Genomic DNA, 13,463 nt, shown 5'->3' with positions numbered 1-13,463 from the left:
ATTTTTTTTTAATCGGTTTGGGTTTTTTTATTTTGTTTTTTTTTAAGGTTTGGTATTAAGAAATTGGGGGTTTTGTATATATAATATTATAATATTTATTATTATTGGGATCCGGTTTAATGGATTTATTATTCGTGGTTAATAAGGTATTATAATAACGGTTATTATTAGGATTTTTTTTGCTGGATTTATGATTGGCGGTAAATGGAGGATATAATTTATTTGGGTAAGGAAAATGGATAGGAAACGGGTTATTTATACGGAGGATTTTGGAGGAAATTAGATTTCGTTTTTTATTTTAAATCAAATTTACAATTAGTATTTGTTTATTTGTATTTACTGGTTTTGCGGACGTTGTTTTACCTCCGTTATTCGCGGGTAAGGTTACCGTTATTCGTCCATTATTTTTTTTTATAATGGAACAATTTTCGTTTTTACCCGTTTTGGTTTGCGTAATTTGCTTTTTATTATTTTAAATTTTATACGACTTTTTCGTCGGATCTTTCGTATATTCCGTCCAACAAATCTTTTTCGGTGTTAATTATACTATGAATATTTAAACCGTTTATCCGGTTATATCCCTTTTTTAAATTTGCCCCTATTTTTTTAATATCCGTTTGAAATAACTCCTTATTGGGGCGTACGATTTTTTAATTAAATACCTTCAATTTATCACCCATTGATTTTTTTAAACCCAGGTATAATAAATTAGGGCCGTCGAAATCGAAATTGGGTAATATTTCGGCTTTTTCGTTTCCCCAACCATTTTAAAATAACAAACACGTATAGTGGATTATATTTTGGTTGGTTAATATTATATGGTATTTGTTATTAATACGTATACAGGCGATATTTTCCAATGTTTTGCGCACCGTAATTGCGATTGGCCCCATCGCTGTACAATTTAAAAATGTTTTTCGCAAATCGTGCGTGGAATTGCGGTTATTTTTAATATTTATAACGAAATTTTTATTAATATGTTTAATTGTTAGGTTTACCGGTTTAAATCCATTCCCGGCCGTGGTATATTTTACGAACGCTGATTTTAAAATCCCGGTGCGCAGCGGTTAATTTATAATTTTTAGTCGTAATAACCAGGTTGAATATAATATTTTAAAGTTATAATTTTTTGTTTTGCAACCGTAGAAAAATGGGACCAATTGCGGTATTATAATTTCCAATACGCCGTAATTTCCTTGGTGGAACGCGTTTATTACTATTTATAAAGGGTTACTTATTTGCAAATAGCGGCGTTACGTGCGGAAAACGATATTAATTTTAGGTTTTATATCCTATAATCCAATATTTATTAAACCGTTAATATAACCAGGGAATATATTATCGTAAATACAGTTTACCACGGAAATATATATATTATATAGTATATCGGTAAAAGCTTTTTTCAAAACGGTTTTAAGAATTTAATCCCTATTTAATAATCCGTTTTAAATTAAAATAGCAATTATAATATATAAAATGCGGGACCGGAATACATTTTGTAAAAGACATAAAACGTGGTAAAACTGTGAGGAGGTTACGAGATAGAATAAGCTTAATCTTGAACGCGGGGAAAAGTGGATCAGGTATAAGGCTGATGGAACGTTGAAATGGCAGATAACTGTCTACTAGCGGATAATAGAGATAATATATTGTTGCACAATCGATTCGTTGAATCGTTAAATCGATGAAGGTACGAAGGTGATATATTTAAGGCTGAGTTGTGAATTACGTGTTCGAATCCGTAGGTGCAGATCTTCGATCCGGATGTCCGGAATGCGGGGTCACGTCACATGGGTTGGCCTTATTCATGTAACTGACCTGCCGACCTATTGAGCCTAACGGCCCATTAAGCTTAACGGCTTATTGTGCTTATGCATGCACAGAAAATCTGCGACCACAACGGGACTCGAACCCACGCACTTCAACGTATATATGATATAGATTATGGTACGTGCATTATACCACTAAGCTAGATTAAATATGACGTATTTGTTTTGTTGTTGAAACTATGAACAAAGACGTGATATATAAAGCTTTGTATGTATAAACGCGTAAACGTTTTATTTGTTATTTATTTATTTATTCGATGCAGGGTGACTAATAAAATTAGCCCGTGCTAGCCGTTATAAGATAATGCAGGGTAGCTAATATGATGAGCCCTGCGCTAGCCATGTTCACAAAAACTTTTTTTTATTTTTTTAAAACTGGTTATATTTCCCTAATTTTATTTTATTTCTAAATAAAATAAAGGCGTAATATTGCTATGATTGTTTAATAAAATTAAATTTAATATGAAAAAACGTTGGTACGGGTAATATTTATTATTTTTTGTTAAAAAGCTGGGATAATTCGGTATAAATTCCTTAAATAGTACGAATATATAACGTTGTTTTTTAATCCCCGTAAACGAGGAGCAGGACGGAAAAATAGTCGAAATGGTCGGGTACCAGGTTTAAAAAACGTTTAAAAAGGATTTCGTGGATTTGGATAATTTTTACGTATTCCTTTTTGTTTTCGGTAATAGCGGGGGTTTGGATAAAGTAAAAAATTGGTGTAACTCGTGCGAAGGTAGGGTATTGTGGGATTACTCCAGGCGTATATGGGCGGTTGGGGAATGAAAAACAATAAATTTGGTATATTATATAATATTGGGCGCTTTCGTAATAGGTGTCCGGATATTGAAAAAAAGCGGGCGTTTGCAACCATTTTTGGCGGAAAGATACGGTGGCGTACCATTGGGATTACGTATATCGTTTAAATCCTGGCATTAATATAAGGAGATAAGATATTAAATTTTGCATTCGGTTACGTTTTCCATATTCAAAATCCTATACCTTATCCAGAAAATTAAAATTATTATATACGAAAAATAATATTGGGTTACGAACGATCCTTTTTAAATTGGTTTATATATTAATATCTATATATATATATATATATATATATATATATATATATATATATATATATATGTAAAAAATTATTATTATTATTCGCGGTAAAAGTTAAATATAAATATAAATATTATTAATAACGTATTCGGGTAACGGCGATAAATTGTTAAATTTACCGTTTAATTATTTCTTAAAATAAACATATTCCAAACCCGGATAATATATTTATAATACGTCGTGGAATTCCATTATTTATAAAATATAATACGAATCCGCGTAACAAATAATTGTTTTTTTAGGGGGAATATCCGTGGGTTAAAATCGCCCATATTAATATAACGCGTTAATCCTTTAACGTTGGGGGGTTTGTGGTTTTTAAAAAGGTATTTGGTTTTAGGTATACCACGTTCGAAATTTGTAATAATGGATAAAACGGGCGGTGGCCCCGGGAATGCAATAATAATAAAAATATAAATTTGTATAATATTGGCGTTTTGGACGGAATTTCCTGGGTAAACGTATTAAATATTTGTTTAAACCAATTTATATCGTTTACGTTTTTGGCGGAACAATTTTTTATTCCCGAAAATTGGAAATTTGTAAGTTCGAACCGGTGAAAAAAACGTAAATATTATATTAATTATTGCAATTTTTTACGTAAAAAATCGGTTTCGATAAACGTAGGAAATTTATTATTAAAACGGTATTCGACCCCATTAACGCGTAAACGTTTTCGGATTTAAAAATTTCGTAATACTTTTTTAAAAAAAAGTATTCGCGATGGGGTAGGTCGGGTAATTTCGTAAAAATTTGCCGTTATTATTTAAACGTGGATAAATTGCGTACAATTGGTGCGTCGGTAACGGTTGCGCCAAAATTTGGTAATATCGCGAATAAATTTGGTTTCGGGGTTTATTTCCGTTTCGGATTCGGATTTTTTCGGTAATTATTTTTAATTTATTAAAAAAAACCTAAATTCCCATTTATTTTCGAATATAAAATTGGGCGATAATAATTAAAATAACGATAAAAACGAAAATAATTGCGATATCGATGGAAATAATAGGGTTAGGTCGGACGTAAAATATTGGGTTATAAATTGCGCGGATGGGAATATTTTTTCGGGTATATTTATTAATATTATTGGAAATATATTTTCCATCATTGGATTCGGGTTTTATTTGGTTTAATAATATATCGAATAAAGGTTAATATGCGTAAATATATAGTATAATGGTAAAAATTTTTGATTTTTTTATATATCGGGGGGAATAGTGGTTGGCGATATCGTAATATTGGGTATTTTGTTGGTGGTACCGCTATAAACGGCGAAATACTAGTCTCAATGCTCAGGCTAGACCCCCCCCGCTCCGCAGTAGGGACCGAACGCTCCATATACCTTTTAACCACATGGTTTTTCGACCAATTACATTGGCCGAAAAAATCGCGCTCGTTCTAATTTAAGGACATTTTATCGCATTTCACCGTTTATAACTAGTTTCAATGCTTAAACTAAACCCCCCTACTTCGCAATGGGGACCGAACGTTCCATATACCTTTTAACCATTTAGTTTTTCGACCAATTACATTGGCCGAAAAAATCGCGCTCGTTCTAATCTGAGGACATCTTATCGCATTTCGCCGTTTATGGCGGTACCACCAATAAAACACCCAATACTGCGATATCGCCAACCACCATTCCCCCCGATACACGAGAAAATAAAAAGTTTCTACCATTATACCATATATTTACGCATATTAACCTTTATTCGATATATTATTAAACCAAATAAAACCCGAATCCAATAATGGAAAACACATTTCCAATAATAATAATAAATACACCCGAAAAAATATTCCCATCCGCGCAATTTACAACCCAATATTTTCCGTCCGACTTAACCCTATTATTTCCATCGATATCGCAATTATTTTCGTTTTTATCGTTATTTTAATTATTATCGCCCAATTTTATATTCGAAAATAAATGGGAATTTAGGTTTTTTTTAATAAATTAAAAATAATTACCGAAAAAATCCGAATCCGAAACGGAAATAAACCCCGAAACCAAATTTATTCGCGATATTACCAAATTTTGGCGCAACCGTTACCGACGCACCAATTGTACGCAATTTATCCACGTTTAAATAATAACGGCAAATTTTTACGAAATTACCCGACCTACCCCATCGCGAATACTTTTTTTTAAAAAAACATTACGAAATTTTTAAATCCGAAAACGTTTACGCGCTAATGGGGTCAAATACCGTTTTAATAATAAATTTCCTGCGTTTATCGAAACCGATTTTTTACGTAAAAAATTGCAATAATTAATATAATATTTACGTTTTTTTAACCGGTTCGAACTTACAAATTTCCAATTTTCGGGAATAAAAAATTGTTCCGCCAAAAACGTAAACGATATAAATTGGTTTAAACAAATATTTAATACGTCCACCCAGGATATCCCGTCCAAAACGCCAATATTATATAAATTTATATTTTTATTATTATTGCATTCCCGGGGCCACCGCCCGTTTTATCCATTGTTACAAATTTCGAACGTGGTATACCTAAAACCAAATACCTTTTTAAAAACCACAAACCCCCCAACGTTAAAGGATTAACGCGTTATATTAATATTAGCGATTTTAACCCACGGATATTCCCCCCAAAAAAACAATTATTTGTTACGCGCATTCGTATTATGTTTTATAAATAATGGAATTTTACGACGTATTATAAATATATTATCCGGGTTTGGAATATATTTATTTTATAAAATTATTAAACGGTAAACCCAACAAGTTGTCGCCGTTGCCCAAATACGTTATTAGCAATATCTATATATATTTAGCTTTTACCGCGAACAATAATAATAATTTTTTACATAAATATATATATATATATATATATATATATTAATATATAAACAAATTTAAAAAGGATCGCTTGTAGCTTAACACTATCCTTCGTATATAACAATTTCAATTTTCTGGATAAGGTACAGGACCTTGGATATGGAAAACGTAACCGAATGCAAAACTTAATATCGTATTTCCTTATATTAATGCCAGGATTTAAACGATATACGTAATCCCAATGGTACGCCACCGTACCTTTCCGCCAAAAATGGTTGCAAACGCCCGCTTTTTTACAATATCCGGACACCTATTACGAAAACGCCAAATATTATATAATATACCAAATTTATGGTTTTTTATTCCCCAACCGCCCATATACGCCTGGAATAATCCCACAATACCCTACCTTCGCACGAAATACATTAACCTCCTACTTTATCCAAACCCCCGTTATTACCGAAAACGAAGGGGAATACGCAGGAATTATCCAAATCCACGAAATCTTTTTTAAACGTTTTTTAAACCTGCTACCCGACCATTTCGACTATTTTTCCGTCCTGCTCCTCGTTTATAAAAATTAAAAAACAACGTTATATATCCGTACTATTTAGGGAATTTATACCGAATTATCCCAACCTTTTAACAAAAAACAATGGATATTACTCGTACCAGCGTTTTTCCATATCGATTTCAATTTTATTAACCAATTATAGCAATATTACGCCCCCATTATATTTATAAATATAATAAGGTTGGGGAAATATACCCAATTTTAAAAAAAAAAGAAAAAGTTTTACCACGCTTTACGGTTTTTACAAAATATATTCCGGTCCCGCATTTTGTATATTATAATTGCTATTTTAATCCAAAACGGATTATTGAATAGGGATTAAATTTTTAAAAACGCCTTGGAAAAGGTTTTTACCAATATATTATATAATATATATATTTCCGTGGTAAACCGTATTTACGATAATATATTCGCTGGTTATATTAACGGTTTAATGGGTATTGGATTATAAAATATAAAACCTAAAATTAATATCGCCTTCCGCACGCAACGCCGCTATTTGCAAATAATTAACCTTTCATAAATAATAATAAACGCGTTCCATCAAAAAAATTACGGCGTATTGGAAATTATAATACCGCAATTGGTCCTATTTTTCTACGGTTGCAAAACAAAAAACTATAACTTTAAAATGTTATATTTTACCTGGTAATTACGACCAAAGGTTACAAATTAGCCGCTGCGCACCGGGATTTTAAAATTAGCGTTCGTAAAATATATTACGGCCGGGAGTGGATTTAAACCGGCAAACCTAATAATTAAATATATTAATAAAAATTTCGTTATAAATATTCAAAATAACCGCAATTCTACGCACGATTTGCGAAAAATATTCCTAAATTGTGCAACGATGGGGCCAATCGCAATTACGGTGCGCAAAATATTGGAAAATATCGCCCGTACACGCATTAACAGCAAATACCACATAATATTAACCAACCAAAATATAATCCATTATACGTATTTATTATTCCAAAATGGTTAGGGAAGCGAAAAGGCCGAAATATTACCCAATTTCGATTTCGACGGCCCTAATTTATTATATTTGGGTTTAAAAAAGCTAATGGGCGATAAATTGGAGGCATTTAATTAAAAAATTGTACGCCCCAATAGCGTGCTATTTTAGGCGGATATTGAAAAAAACAGGGGCAAATCCAAAGGAAAAATATAACCGGACAAACGGTTCAAATATTAATGGTATAATTAACACCGAAAAAGATTTGCTGGACGGAATATACGAAAAATCCGACGAAAAAAGCGCATAAAATTTAAAATAATAAAAAATAAATTACGCAAACCAAAGCGGGTAAAGGCGAGAATCGTTTTATTATAAAAAGGAATTAAATGGACAAATAACGGTAATTTTACCCGCGAATAACAGAGGTAAAACAGCGTCCGTAAAACCAGTAAATACAAACAAATAAATACTAATTGTAATTTGGTTTAAAATAAAATGCGAGGTATAATTTCTTCCAAAATTTTCCGTATAAATAACCCGTTTCCTATCCATTTTTTTACCGAAATAAATTATATTTTCCATTTACCGCCAATTATAAATCCAATAAAAAGATCTTAATAATAACCGTTATTATAATACCCCACTAACCACGAATAATAAATCCATTAAACCGGATCCTAATAGTAACAATTATTACAATATTATATATATAAAACCCCCAATTTTATAGCACCAAACCCCAAAAAAAAACAAAATAAAGAAACCCAAACCGATTAAAAAAGACGAAAACGTTTAATAGCGTTAAATATTTTTTTAGGAGTAGGTTTGTCAGCGTTACGCCTTTTTTCCGAATTGGGGTCGCGGTAAATAATCGAAAAACCGAATCGTCCTCTTTTTTATTCTTTTTTAAAGTAGGTATGCAGGGTTTTTTTAACGAATCGAATATAAATTTATCGTAATTAAGGCCAAAATCGATAAATGAAAAAAACGAAATAACGACCGCCAAAGGGTCGGCGTTATTATTACCAAAAATACCTTTTTTAAAAAGTTTATTAGTTTTCCGGCGTTTAATAACCCAGGAGCCAAAATCCCTTATTGGGGCCCCGATAACCCGCGCGGTCGCGGTTTCGTCGTAAAGTCCATCGCTATTTTTAATTTATTTTATTAATTTAACCATAAACCTTTAATTTATAATGGTAAAATCGAAATAAGGTAAATATGTACGATTAGTATAATTAGTAAACGTATTACGGCCACCGTTTTGCTCCTGGTATTGGTAATTAATATAAATTGGATTTAACATTAAAATAAAAACTAACGTTTTTTCCACCAAATCCTGTTCGTTAAACTGTTTAAAAATATTTAATACGAGCATTAAAGCCAGGCGAAAATAGAATTCGCTTATGCGGCGCGTTTTATTAAAACAAAAAATATTAAAATGCTGGGGGGGTTTTGCTATCCAAACGAAGTAATTAAAAAGCCAAAAAAACATAATTACCATTACTTTATACGTTAGAAATTGTTTAGCAATTGGAAATTGTATACCTTAGGGAAACGTATGCGCGTAATATATTTAAATAATATTTATTATATATTTACAACGGCCGGAACAATAGAAAAAAGGGTATTAACTTTCCGGAATATGCGATCTTTTACCCAATCGAAAAAAATACTTCGCATTTCGAAAATGCGCCAAATAACAGGTTTGTTTTAACCTAACCGAATTAAACGACCACAAATTTGCAATTATATATTAACGTTCCATATTAAAGGGATAATAATACCAGTGCAACAATTGGGGTGCAAATTAAAACCAGCGCTGGAAATATTAATATTTAGGATATAAACGTTAAAATTGGAGCTGGAATCGGTAAAATCGGAAACGGTTTTATCGCGTTTAATTTGGGACAGGTTTAATCGGATAATAACCACACCGAAACTGGTTTTTTCCAAAATAAAAACAATAAAACTAAAAAAGTTAGCAGGTATATTAAAAATTGTAATAATTGTTACAAAAATGGAAAAATAATAATTATTATAACATTTATTACAATTAAGAAACATAAAAATTGTAATAATTATTACAATAATTGTGGGGAAGAAAAAGGATTATAACAACTGTTATTATATAATTAATTTACGTTTAAATCCAAAAATTGGGGGTTATAATTAGGACGCGTTAACCCTTTTTTTTCCATGTAAATTTCGACCACGCGGGTAATAAATAGCGATTCGTTTAACATAAAATAGACCATTTTAACCCTGCCCGACGGAGGTAACGTTTTAGGATTAATGCAAATTTTCGAGTAAACCCAATTAAAAAAACCGTCGCCGCTATATTAAATTAAAACGTCCACAATTACCGATCCAAAACGGGTTTTTTTTTCCTATAGGCTTTTTTTAAAATTTTGTCGGACGTTGCGGTGTTTGGTTTTAAAATCCACTTTTTTTAACGCCAGCATTTTACCCAATTCCGCCGAACTAATATCCCGGGTATCGTCCTCGGCGTGGATTATTAACCAAAAAAGGTAATTAATTGCCAAAAACTGCAGTAGGCGGATAAAACTTATACTAAAAAAAGCCGAAATTTGGCGGTCACTAACGGTAATATCCGTATTAGTGGGAATTCCTAATGGAACGGGACCAATATCGTCAATATTTTCGCCCACGAATGCGGTAATAATATTTTTAAAAATTGCCTCGGTATTCGTTATAACGTTTTCGAAACGGTGACCAAATTAAAGCTTTTTAATAATAATACTATAAAACGGAATACGTTTACGGGGATAAATAATTATACCGTTGGGCAAAGTGAACCCGGTATCCATACCCCTACGTACCGTAAATACGCCCGTATATTTAAAAATTATTATTGATTTTTCGTTTGGTATGGTAGTAAAAGTTATAAAATTTAAAATTCGAGGGTAAAATAGCCACTATTTCCAACCCATCAATTCGAATTTTTATAAGGAGGTTTTAATGTTTTTATCGATATTAGAAACGACGAAACAACCACTATTTTCCCAAATATAATCGACCGTAAATATATTTTTTTAAAACAGGTTTTCAAATCGGGCGAAAAGGATCGCAATTTTATCCCAAACCAGAGCATTAAAACCAGTAATATCCCTAATTTTATTAGTAATCGGCGTAACAATGGCCATACCGGATTAATATAAAAAATAAGGCGAAATACGCGGTATATTATCGATTCGCGGTAGCGGAAATATTAAACTTCGTTTCCAATTATACGTTAAAAAAAATACCGAATAATAAATATATAACCAAACGCCGGATATTTTTAGTATTTTCGCCGGTGGAAAACTCGGCCTTCCGACCGTTTCTGCGTTAACGGTTCCTAATAAAATTATTTAATTTAAACAAATATATTAATATAACAAAATTATAATAATTATTACAAAAAATATTCATTGGGTATTATTTTCAATATCGGAATTATCGTCGAAGTTGTCGACGTCGGGGGGGCGCTGTTAAAAATTGGAATCGATAACCTTTTCCGCGTTATAAATTTCGTCCAACCGCTTAATTTTTCGGATTAAAAATATCGAATAAAATATAATAATAACCGTACCCGCAAATTTGGGATTAAATTTGCGGGCGGCGAATTTGGTTTAAAATATCGTGGAATTGCGCCTGGGTAAAAATAGCAACCGCTCGCGGGGTATCGGTAACGCATACCTCGGTTAAACTATAATAGCATTTAACGTCGAGAGTTGGGAAAATGGTTATTACTTTTTTAAATATTTGCGAAATAAAGCTGGCCGGGACGAAAATTAAAATGGGAAAACATCCGTCGGTATTTTGGATAAATCGGTCGTATTGACAACGGATATACTATATATAAATCGCCGTAAAATAGATAATCGTTTTTCCTATACTTATTTCGTTGGTTAATAACGAATTTTTAAAAATTAACTGCTCCAATTTTAGTAGGGTGTGGGTATTTAAACCGAAAAAGAAGTTAATTTAGCAAAAATAAAGATTGTAACAATAATTACAAAAATAGGGGTAGGATTATAATAATAATTACAAAAATAGGGGCAGGATTGTGATAATAATTACAAAAGTAGGGGCAAAATTATAATAACAGTTACAATTGTTAAAGATAATATATATATATAATTTACTAACCAATTAATAGGGTAACCAATAGCGACCAAAAGGAGTATTAAGCATATCCCAGTTAAACCAAAAATATTTGCTTTTAATTTTTCTATATTTGAAACCGATTTTCTTGTCGGTATTTAAACCGTCGACAGGTAAGGTATTTTGAAAAAGGCGCAACTTTTTTATAGCAACCTAAATCTCGTCCGAATTAAAAAATAACCAATCCAAGGATAATTTTTAATTAAAATGGAAAATTGCGTATAATATATTAAGGAAACCGTTAAAATTTTTTCGCGGGCGTCCTCGAAAATTTCCTTTTTTACGCGGTTTATATTAGCAAATTGATCGGCGATGGTGGATTGGGTTTATATAAAATTGAAAAAATCGTTTTATTGGTCGTCGCTAAAAAGCTTGGGATAAAATTCGGTAATTTTTGTTTTAAATTTGGTAAAAATGGGACGATAAAACCGCCCCTCGTCGTACAAATTGTTAAAAATACCTTGAAATATTAACAAATTTAATAGGTGCATTTAAATTTAATTTGCACGTTTTTTTTTAACCGTCCGACTTTAATGGGTTTAAAACGGGACCAGGTATTAACAGCGAATATTATTATCGTCCTACTATAACAGGCGCGGTTAAAACCAAACAAATTGGCGACGTCGATAATTTGGTCGGTTCGCGAACGGGTAATTAAACGATGCTAAAATTGCATTAAATGCAAATTATTTAGGGCGATAACGTTATCGGCGATGGTTATATAATCGGCGATAGCAAATAAGGTGGAGAATTATTCGATATTAAATTTAAAGGGGTTGCGGTAATTTCCACCAAAATCGCTAAAACTTTCTTTATTTCCAATAACGATTTTTCCCTGCCGGCGAAAAATAAAATAAAAAAAATGGTAGCAAATTTCAAACCAATCGTCGATATAATAACCGTTATATATATATAATCCAAGGTTAACGGTTTGAAATTTCAAATCGCCGTTTTTAAAATTAGGTCCGGTGGTTATTATCCGCAGGTAAATTAATATCGTGGCGAAAATTGTGGGAATTATAACCGGATTAAATTTATTTGCGAATATTTTTAACCCGGGGAGGTTAATATCGTTTTAACGGATAAAAGGGGGGATAAGGGGTAGGCGACGCCGATTTACCAAATTATCGAAAATGGGTTTAATACCCCTATCGTTAAATATATTTGGTACGGAGGCCAAAATCTTTTGCCAAACGGGCATTTTATTATTTTTAATTTATGTACCGGGATTATTTGCTTTAAAATAAATTAAAAAACCGAATACGTCGGCGATTGAAAATAAATTAGTTAGTAATTAAAATTGTACCCGTTATCCCAAAATATATAAAAAAGTAAAAACCAAATCGTAATAATTGTTATATTATAGCAATAATTATTTGGCATTACCGCAGAAAATTGTAATAGCTGTTATAATATAGTAAATAGCAGGACATATTAATGCAGGAATTGTAATAATTGTCGCAATTTAATAAAAGGAAATATTAACCTATTATATTAATATATTATACCAAAGCATTTGTCGTTTCGTAGCCAAATACAATTATTATTTCGTTTATATTCGACGAATTATTATTAAAATGGTATGCCAAAATCTGGTTATTAACGCGTGTTTTTACTGCGGCGACGCCAATAACGGATCAAAAACGTTTAAGGGTTTGGGCGATTAGGGTTTCGTTCGTATTGCGGAAAATATTATTTCCGCGACCGAACCAGGCGGGCGGGTTAATATTATTATTAATTTTCAAACAATTAATATAATTCAAATGGGGTTTAATACGAACTATTTTAATAATATTTATATTTTTTACCCTGCGCCAAATTATAATAATTATCGCCGATACGGATTGGTTTTTACCCAATTAAAAACTTTTTTATAACGGGACGGGCAAACGATCCAGGAAATCCGTATTTTTATATAATGGGAAATAATATTCGGGTTATGCGAAATTTATTGGTCCATTATTTGGCGTCGAATTAAATTTGGGCTGCGTCCGCGATACCGAAATAAG

Source organism: Pyricularia pennisetigena, chromosome 2 (genome assembly GCF_004337985.1).
Source record: "Pyricularia pennisetigena strain Br36 chromosome 2, whole genome shotgun sequence".
NCBI lineage: Eukaryota > Fungi > Ascomycota > Sordariomycetes > Magnaporthales > Pyriculariaceae > Pyricularia > Pyricularia pennisetigena.
The sequence above is the reverse complement of the archived record's forward strand: the minus strand, read 5'-3'. Positions refer to the sequence as shown.